Source organism: Myotis yumanensis, unplaced genomic scaffold (assembly GCF_028538775.1).
Source record: "Myotis yumanensis isolate MYYU_CA2020_CCGP unplaced genomic scaffold, mMyoYum1.0.hap1 SCAF_3, whole genome shotgun sequence".
Classification (NCBI taxonomy): Eukaryota; Metazoa; Chordata; class Mammalia; order Chiroptera; family Vespertilionidae; genus Myotis; species Myotis yumanensis.
The window spans coordinates 158,461,951-158,472,227 of NW_027223754.1; the positions used below are offsets into that span (position 1 = coordinate 158,461,951).

A 10,277-nucleotide genomic window follows, 5' to 3' on the forward strand; every position below is an offset into this window, starting at 1 on the left:
CTGGCCCCAGGGAGAGTGAATCAGCACAGCTCTTACCGGATTTAACAACGTCGTATTTGAGTCCCTGCTCACTATGCTTTGTCTGTTACTGCTTATAAGGCATTTCTCTTTAAAACTCACACATATAAACACACTATTTCTTTGGCAGCAAAAATTTTTTTTAATTGTCTAAAGTTTTATGTCTCCTTTTTCCCCAATTGACCCTCGCCCCCCCCCACCCTCTCCCCCTCAGTTTGGCAGCAAATTTCTGCTTCACTTTCATGGCCCAGCTCATCTCTTACAGTCTGAGAAACCTTCCCTCAAATTATTTCCTTTCCTCCCGCCCTCCAGGTAATGGCTCCTTTCTCTGAGCCCCACTGTCCCAGCTCCAGCCACTGCCACACCATATAGGGTAGGAGTTGCTTGCTGTAGAGTCTAAACCAGCAGTTCTCAACCTGTGGGTCTCGACCCCTTTGGGGGTCGAACGACCCTTTCACAGGGGTCGCCTAAGACCATTGGAAAACACATATATAATTACATATTGTTTTTGTGATTAATCACTATGCTTTAATAATGTTCCATTTGTAACAAAGAAAATACATCCTGCATATCAGATATTTACATTACGATTCATAACAGTAGCAAAATTACAGTTATGAAGTAGCAACGAAAATAGTTTTATGGTTGGGGGTCACCACATTAAAGGGTCGCAGCATTAGGAAGGTTGAGAACCACTGGTCTAAACAATGTGCTCTCCAAAAGCAAGGATCCTGCCTCCTTACCTCTGAGGGCCAGCGCCTGGCTCAGAGAGGCTCAGTTGTGCTAAATGGATGCCAATTTGAAAAATAAAAGCAAAAGGAATATAAGAAAAGTTCAGAGGACATCAAATGTCCTTGGGCCTAGACTAAAGAGATCACAGCTCTGGGGAACTTTGTTACATATCCTATCAGAAGTTTCTCATGGCATTCTTTCCCATCGAGTTGCCTCTGTGCCCTGCGTGTTCCACATAAAACTGCCATATTATTACCACTTCCACCCACACCAGAACCTGCAGCGCATCTCGATGAACAATGCTTCATATCTGCAAAGCTCTAAAGTGCCAGTCTCTGCTTCCTCATCAATGAATATTTATTAAGCAACTATTGTGTTCAAGGAACAATCTCTCTTAACATGCCCTGCAGCCCCCCTGAGACCCAGTGCAAGAGATAAACAAAGGCGCTATTATAAAATGTACACCCAGACACGGAATCATCACAGGCCAGGGTGCATCCAGCTTTACTTCTGCAACTAGTGCTTTCAAATTCATTACACCCTCTCCTTTCTGTGTCCCAGCTTTCCTTGTGCCTTTTAAATTTTTATAACTGGGCTATCAGCATAATACAAGCCATCTAGAAACAGGTTTTAAAAGTAAGGCTATTAAAGTTTAGGGAAACTGTTGAACACAATATATTCCCATTCCAGCTCCTATGGCTAATGAGAAGGGACTACAATACATGAGAATCAAGTGTGTCCTCAGACCAGCAGAACTGAAGAACTTTGCTGTAACAAACGGCATCACTCTTCCTCATGAAACTAAATTGCCTAGAAATAACAAGTTCAGTTTCTAACTCAATTAAGAAGTTTACAGAGTTGGTTCTATGCAGAGTACAGGGCTGGTGTGAGGTGAGGGGGGAGCCTGGGGACACAGAGAGAAAGGAGCCCTTTTGAAAGGAAACTTAGGAAGGTGTGGCATTAAGAAGTCTCAAGAAAGAGGTGGTCAAGAGGCAAGTACTATAGTGAGGTCAATTGAGGTTAAAACTGACTAGCATCCATGAATTTTTTAATCTGGAGGTTACAAGAACCGTTGTGGTGCTGACAAAGAAAAGAGTTAAATTGCACTAGGTTGCCTGGCTGGTGTGGCTCAGTGGATAGAGCGTCAGCCTGCAGACTGAAGGGTCCTGGGTTTGATCCCAGTCAAGGGCACATGCCCTGAGTTGTGGGCTTGATCCCCAGTGGGGGGCATGCAGGAGGCAGCCAATCAATGATTCTCATCATTGATGTTTCTATCTCTCCTTCTCCCTTCCTCTCTGAAATCAATAAAAATATATTTTTTTAAAAAAGAAAGAAAGAAACTATTCTGGTGGTAAAGGTCAACTTGGCCCTTAAATTAGTACAGAGACTTTGGGTAATACTCTCTCCAACTCCCATCCCATCATCTACCCAAGTGTCTACCCTACCCTTTACTGCCTAAGAACAAGAACTCCACCACACTGATTAACAGACTGGTTTTCTGACCTGCCACAAGTGAGTTAAATATAAATATCCCCCATCATAAACATATATGTTATAGAAAAACTCAAAGACAAAAAATGCACAATGCAGAAAGTGTAGGTCCAACCCCCCAACCCACCCGAGACAAACACCAACAACTAGATTATTTCACACACACACACTGTACATGAATGCACGTATGTATATGTACATATACAAATTTATTTTTACAAAGGTTTGATACTATTTATGCTACTCTATTTTTTACTTAGTAATGTATCTTAGACACAGCTTTCCATGTAGATGAGAAGTTGATGACTTAGAGATTTTGCTGAAGTAATTCATTAACAGGAAGATCAGTGTTTTGTTTATCCTGTCCAGCAGATCTAAGTGGCTTCCACCTTTCCGTAATAGTGTAGAGCAGGGGTCCTCAAACTGGCCCGCGGGCCACATGCAAATACAAACATTGTATTTGTTCCCGTTTTGTTTTTTTACTTCAAAATAAGATGTGTGCAGTGTGCATAGGAATTTGTTCATAGTTTTTTTTTAAACTATAGTCCGGCCCTCCAACGGTCTGAGGGACAGTGAACTGGCCCCCTGTTTAAAAAGTTTGAGGACCCCTGGTGTAGACAGTAGGGAAAACTCCTAAATATTTATTGAGAATTCTCACACTTTTGAGTTCCAGTTGGCAATTTAAATTAGTTCTAATTCCTACTATGATTGTTAACTTATCAAAAAAAACTTCCCTCCTAATGCATCAGTAAAACAGCCTTTATGCTTCACATCATTTTATTTTAAATTTTTTCTTTATTTTATTTTTTTTCCATCACCATTTATCCCCTCTATACCCTCCTCTATAACAACTAAATCAAGCGTGATCCTTGCAATATGAAAAATAAGAATTCTGGTTAGGCTATTCTAATGTTGAAATAATCAATATAAAGAAGATTAGTTGTACTGGATCCGTTGAAATAGAATGGATAATGCTATGATCTATTTATCTAGAGAATATTACTGGTAAGTGTTCTGACATTTGAGAACAACTGAAAAAAATTAAAGTAAATAAAAATTATGCAAGTAAAAAAAAAAAACAAGTCAACATTAACTCCAAGAAAATAAAATTGTACTATAAAGGAAAATGTTGAGAATGTCTAAAATTGATAAATCAAGAAATAACATGCCCCTAGCTGGTTTGGCTCAGTGGATAGAGCATCAGCCTGTGGACTGACGAATCCTGGGTTCAATTTCGGGTTGAGGGCTCAATCCTCAGTAGGGGTATGCAGGAGGCAGTCAATCAATGATTCTCTCTCATCATTGATGTTTCTATCTCTCCCTCCCTTTCCCTTCCTCTCTAAAATAAATAAAAATATATTTTAAAGTAAAAAAAAGAAATAACAGTATATTATTTAGAAATATAAAGGTAAATACAAGAAGAAATAGCTAAAAGTTGAAAGCATTTGCTTCTAAGTAGCAGTAATGAAGGATAGGAAACTGTTTCATTATTAAGTTTTGGGTACTAATTGAATTTTGAACGATATATGTATATTACTTTGATTTTTTTAATTAAAATAATTTCTTTTTAAGTAAGGAGGAACATGTATTTTTATTTAAGATTCTGTGGCATGCAACCCTGGCTGGGTGGCTCGGTTGGTTGGAGTGTCATCCAGTGCACCAAAAGGCTGCGGGTTCAATTCCCAGTCCCGGCACATGCCTAAGTTGCAGGTTTGATCCCCCGGTCAGGGCACCTATGGGAGGTTACCGATCGATGTTTCTTTCTCTCTGTCTCTGCCTCTCCCTTCCACTCTCTCTAAAAATCAATGGAAAAAATATCCTTGGGTGAGGATTAACAAAAAAGAGAGAAGAGAGAAGACAGTCGGATTTGAGAGGAAGGTCCTTAAACTGCAGATCAGCCCCAAGAAAGTCTCAGCCTAGCGGATGTGTGGAGACTGCCCAGTATAGTCCCACGTTGGCAGAACTGGTTGTAACGTTCAGTCCACCCCCAGACTTTCAGGGAGGGGAGAGGAGTCAGAAGTTGAGTTCGATCACCAGTGGCCAATAATTTAAATCAATCATGCCTGTGTAATGAAGCCTCCATAAAACCCAAAAGGACAGGGTTCAGAGAGTTCCTAGGTTTGTGAATACTTGGAGATTCTGAGAGAGTGTGGCATGCCTGGAGAGGGCATGGGAGCTCCGCACCCATTCCCCACACCCTGCCCAGTGGATCTCCTCCATCTGGCTGTTCCTGAATTACATCTTTTTATAATAAACTCGTAATCCAGTAAGTAAAATGTTTCTGTGAGCTCTGTGAGCTACTCTAGCAAATTAATAGAACCCAAGTAGGGAGTGGTTGGAACCTCTGATCTATAGCCAATCAGTCAGAAGAACAAGTGATAACCTGAGCTTGCAACTGGTATCTGAAGTGGGTGGGGAGGGTTGTCTTGGAGGGGTGAACCCTTGGCCTGTGGAATTTGTTGTTATCTCCTGCTAGACAGTGTCAGAATTGAGTTGAATTGTAGCACACCCAGCTGGTGTCATGAAGAACTGCTTGTTGGTGGAGAAGAACCGTACTCCCCACAATGTTGTTGTAATTGAATCCAGAACCATTAATGGTGTAGAGGAGTAAAACTGGAGGAACTGGTGAAAGGGAAAAAAACACTTGTTGTTCCCTCCCTTCCCCTCACTTCTGTCTCTCCTTTTTCCCTCTCCCTCCACCTCCCCAATCTCCCCTGTAAGCTTCTGCCTCTCTCCTATCTGAGGGGACTGTGTTCTCTGTTCTGCCCAATTGGCATTCCCTGGTGCACTGTAGTAACAGACAGCTTGCCTGTTTATTGACTAAAAGGGTAATTTCCTGATGCCAGTCAAAGATGAAGATCCATTTATTTTATTAGGGAGAAGCTTGGACCCCACAGTCTCCCTGCATATTACTATTCAACCATCACACCTGGCAGCAAGAAGATACACTTGCAGAAGAGATATGCCAGGCCAGGCAGAATCCCCAGAGGTCAAACCTGAACATGAATCAAATAACTGAAGATGCCTTGACTATTTCAAATATCAAACCCAAAGTGGCCTGCTTACTTTTATAACCATTCATCTGTAAAAGCTGTGCAATCATTTATGTTTCTTTCTTTGACCCAGGAGATTTGTCTACTTAGACTATTTCTTAATTTATCAATTCTAGACATTCTCAATTACCTTCCAGTTAGGGTAAATGAAAATTTAGCTTTCTTACACGACTAGTATGTTGTCAGTCTCTTTCCTTTTCATCCACATAGTGCTGCCTGGTTAATTTATTTTAATGACTTTTGAAATTACCTAGAAATCACCTCCATAATCACAATGCATGAGTTACGATCTTCTACTGTTTACTTCAGCCCCATCCTCTGATTTAAGTTGGAATACTAGTGTGCAAAACCCCTGCTGGCTGGGGGCAGGGGAAGGCAGGCTAATTTTAGCAGAGCCTTCTCAAACTGCCAACCTGAGATCAGCTGCTACAAACTGAGGTTCTCAGCGGTAATGCTGGCACACCTCTCCAAAAGAGCTTCAGCTGCTTTGTGCCTTGAACCCTGCAGCCAGACTTAAGGATGTTACTAACAGCTTTATTGAGACATAATTTACACCCCCATACCATACAACTGTTGACCTTCAACAAATAGCCAGGTATTTCTCGAGCAAAATGGGTTTATTTCAGAACAACAAAGAATTGCTATTTGGGACATGCAGGCTGATGGTGAAACGTGTTAAGTCCAGAAAAACAAAGGATAGGAATGCTCTTTTATGGACTTCGGAGGGACTGTTGTAACTGAAAGTTCAAAGTATAGTGACTTTTCATCGGCTAAATTATGACAGTCTCCCATTAGCAGAGCTGTCACTGAGCAAGGCATAAGCTTCCTTCTGCTGAGGTAGTAATGTAGTATTACTTCCTGTGGAAGAGGCAAGGTAATTTTCTTCCTGTTGGGGTCAGTAGTTTGTTGGTGACAGGTGTGTGAGTTCTCTGTTCTAGCCTCCTGACTCCATTTTTTAAAATTTATTTATTTTTATTGATTGTAAGAGAGAGAGAGAGACATAGATGTGAGAGAAACATCCATGAGTTGCCTTCCACACGAACCCCAATGGGGACTAGGGATCAAACCCACAACCGGAGTATGTGTCCTGACGGGGAACTGAACCCAAACCCATTTGTTGTATGAGACGTGACTCCAACCAACTGAGCCACACAGGCCAGAGCAAATCTGCCATCCTTTATTTTAAGCAGTCTGCAAGGAAAAAGCTAGCCCCAAAGAGTATGTCACTTTATGACTAACAAGAGAATCTATACTTTATGTATATTGGCAGGTAACTTAGCAAAAATCTGGTGGGTTCATTAACAACTCAGGTGAAAAAATTTAATTTCATATGTCAAATTCATTATATAGATTGAAGAACAATTGCAATGTACTATAATACATGTTTTATTGACTTTGAGGTGATCATTTGCTCTGTAATTAAAAGAAACATTCCTATGAGATCAAACTAAAACTTTGACATAAACAAATATGATGGTGCTCTTTATTACTTTTCAGTAATTTATGATAATAAGAGACAGAACCTAACATGATTAAACTTAAATATGGCATGGGCCCCACTTAGATAGTCTTCCTGTTAATTATGCTCTTGTGTCAACAGAACTTATTCTCTAATCTTCTCTTTCCTATCTTATTGGGGAGGGAAATAACTAGCACAGGAGTACTGCAAATTCTCAACAGGAGTACTTGTTTCAACAAGATTATTTACTCCCAAGGCTTTTATCAAATATTAATATTATCAATATTTTATTTCAATTTTAACCAAACCTGAATAAAAATGAAAGATGAATAATTTTTATTTCCACACTCCTTGGAAATGAAATGTTCTGGCCATGGCTTGCCTCTTAGCCCACCTCTCAGCTATGCCTTCCCTTGAAGTCTGAGCTCTGTCCATATGAAACTCTTGGCAGTGTCCTGAAAGTGCCATGCCATTTACACTTTTGTGACTATGTTCCCTGTACCAATTTTATCCAAGTCTTAAGGAAAATGCTGATGCCAACAAACAGTTGGGTTATGAATGAATCCATAACACTTCATCACACTTTTTTATTTGTGTCTATTGGCTCTACAAACTATAACTTTTTTGGAAGCAGAAATCATGCCATTAATTTTTTCTCCCCAGAAATAAATGGAATAAATGCTTGAGTTAAAGGATGACTGAATGGGCCCTGGCTGTGTAGCTCAGTTGGTTAGAGTGTTGTCCTAATACACCAAGGTTGCAGGGCACATACAAGAAGCAACCAATGAATACATAAATAATTGGAACAACAATCAGCATTTCTCTCTCTCTCTCTCCTTTTCCCCCTTCCTCTCTCTAATCAATAATAAAAATAAAAAATAAATAATGACCAAATTAACTATCCATTTAGAAAAGAGATCATCCTTTTACATGCTAAAAACATCCAGAATAACAATAGGAGTTGAACTGGAAGGGAAGTCCATAGGTGGGGTCCAAGTCTGCAAAGAACTTGGGGAGAGAGACGTAGGCTGACAGATTACCCAAAGCGGATGATAGTAGACATAAGTAGTAAATGTAAAGAGGATGGTAGAAAACGGAAGAAGGCTCGGACAAAGGGGTTTTGCACCTCTGTGGAGGAAGCACAAAGGGAACTAAATGAATGGCAATACTGCCTCTCAGTGGCACTTGGGATAAAAGCCTCTATACCAGAGAACTTTTACCAAATAACAGCTTTCTCACATTGAGTGGTTCTGGACTATGAACTGTGCCAGGCACCTTTATCCCATTTAACCCTCACAACAACCCCTTGTAGAGGAGACATGGCATGTAGCTTAAGAGGTAAACGCACAGACTCTGGAGCCAGGCTGTCTGACTCCGACTTACTAGCTGTGTGACCTCAGACATACTACTTTAAGTTCTCTACATATTTCCCTATCTGTAAAATAGGGATATTTGTCCATATTCTTACGGGGAATAAGTTCTTAAAATGGTACTTCTTGGCATAACAAATGCTAAGTGAATTTAGCCTTTATTTTTCCTTTTCCTGATGAGAACTGATGTTGAATAAAGTGAGCATACAGTAGGAACTCAATAAATATAACTTCCTTTGTTTTCTTCCCTTATATATTAGCTCCTTAAGATGTTGCACTCCCTAGTATTCCTGAAATGTAAATAGGGGACTCCCAAATGGCCCAAAGAAGTCAGTTCCTAAAGGCAGCAATGAGAAAGCTCAGAAACCTCCATTAAAAAGTCCAGGGTAATGTGGTTCCGGAAACACTGGGGCGGGGCGGGGGGGGGGGGGGGGTGCAATCTTGTTACGTGTGTTATAGTGAAAACCTTCCCAGCAATGAAATTCACCCTACCCAAAACGGAATGCATAGGGATTGTGAAAATCAAATAAGATTTGTGCAGGAAGCCAGATTTCTAGAAATATTCAAATAAGTATGATCTTCCCAGAGCCCATTTTTTACCACACTGCCCACAGGAGCTGAGGGACCATTTTCAAGATTAGGTTAATAATAACTTACTACAGACTATTCCCTCCTTGCTCTCCTACTATTATTATAAAAATAAAATTCATGCCCAGCCGGCGTGGCTCAGTGGTTGAGTGCCGAACCAGGTCACGGTTCGATTCCCGGTCAGGGCACATGCCCCGGTTGTGAGCTCCATCCCCAGTGTGGGGGCGCAGGAGACAGCCAATCAATGATTCTCTCTCATCATTGATGTTTCTCTCTCTCCCTCTCCCTTCCTCCCTGAAATCAACACAAATATTTTTTTTAAATAAAATAAAATTCATGAAAATGATGGTTTTAAAGTAATACAATAATGATTACTATCATACTGCCCACCCACAGTCCACGTTTGCAAGGAGGAGACCAGGCAAGACTGACTGGCAGATCTGCAGATCTGTAGCACACAGACTCCTTTCATCTTGTCAAGCTCTCCATGATTCTGCAAGCTTCCTCTAAATCCAGTTTTAGTATTCCTGGGTGTTCTATTTGAGAGACTGAATATACAAATAAACAATAGCCAGACCATGTTTAAAAACAGAACTCTGGCCCTAACCAGTTTGGCTCAGTGGATAGAGCGTCGATCTGCAGACTGAAGGGTCCCAGGTTCGACTCCGGTCAAGGGCATGTACCTTGGTTGCGGGCACATCCCCAGTAGGGGGTGTGCAGGAGGCAGCTGATCAACGTTTCTCTCCCATCAATGTTTCTAACTTTCTATCCCTCTCCCTTCCTCTCGGTAAAAAATCAATAAAATATATTTTTTTAAAAAATAAATAAATAAAAACAGAACTCTGACCCACAACTTGCAGAAGCGTACCCAGGAAACCGACCCTCCTTTCTATAATACATAGCCCAGGAAGCCAGCCTGCTATAAATCAGACCCCTGTCTCTAGTGCCAGTCCAGGAAGCCAAACAATAATCCCTGTAACAACTGGCCCAAATTGGCCCGAAGCTGATTAATAACTGGCAACTTCCCTAATTTTTGTCTCCACTTCTAACTTAGGACCAACCAGGAAAAAAAAAAGCCAATAGGCACCTGTAACCAAATCACATAGGATGCCTCACTCCTAGTTAGCCCACCTACATCTTCCCCATACAAATAGCCTTGAATCAGTGCACACCTGAAACCTTTTTCCACCGTAAAGCTCTCCCTCTCCTCTGCCTGCCTTTTAGGGGGTGCCAACATGCAAGTGACAGTAGCTGACTCCCAGGCGATATAGCAAGCTCTGAATAAATAGCCGTGCTTTTCCCATTTGGTTGAGAAATTTTTCCACCTATTGGACCCCGTAATCCTATGAAGAACTAACATCCAAACCCTCTAAAAGATACTGCTTCACATTGTTTAAATGTATTCTTTCTACAATATTCATAAATTAGCGAACATCTTTTTTACTCCTTCATTATAACCTAAGTCAATATGCTCCAGGGCTCACCTTTCCGCAGACCATCTCCTTGGAATGGGCACGGCCTTCCTCCCTGCACCTGAGTAGAGGACCCTTTGTGGAAGCGGGTGGG

The 10,277-nt window shown here is 41.0% G+C and overlaps 1 long non-coding RNA gene across 1 annotated transcript in view; it reads right to left on the reverse strand.

Moving 5' to 3' along the window:
* Positions 1 to 10,273, reverse strand: part of LOC139007011 (uncharacterized) — a 57,787-nt gene extending 47,514 nt beyond the window's left edge. Inside the window, exon 1 of the long non-coding RNA XR_011470819.1 lies at positions 10,196 to 10,273. This is a non-coding gene — a long non-coding RNA (uncharacterized lncRNA). The remainder of the gene's footprint in view (positions 1 to 10,195) is intronic.
* Between the last annotated feature and the right edge of the window lie 4 nt (positions 10,274 to 10,277).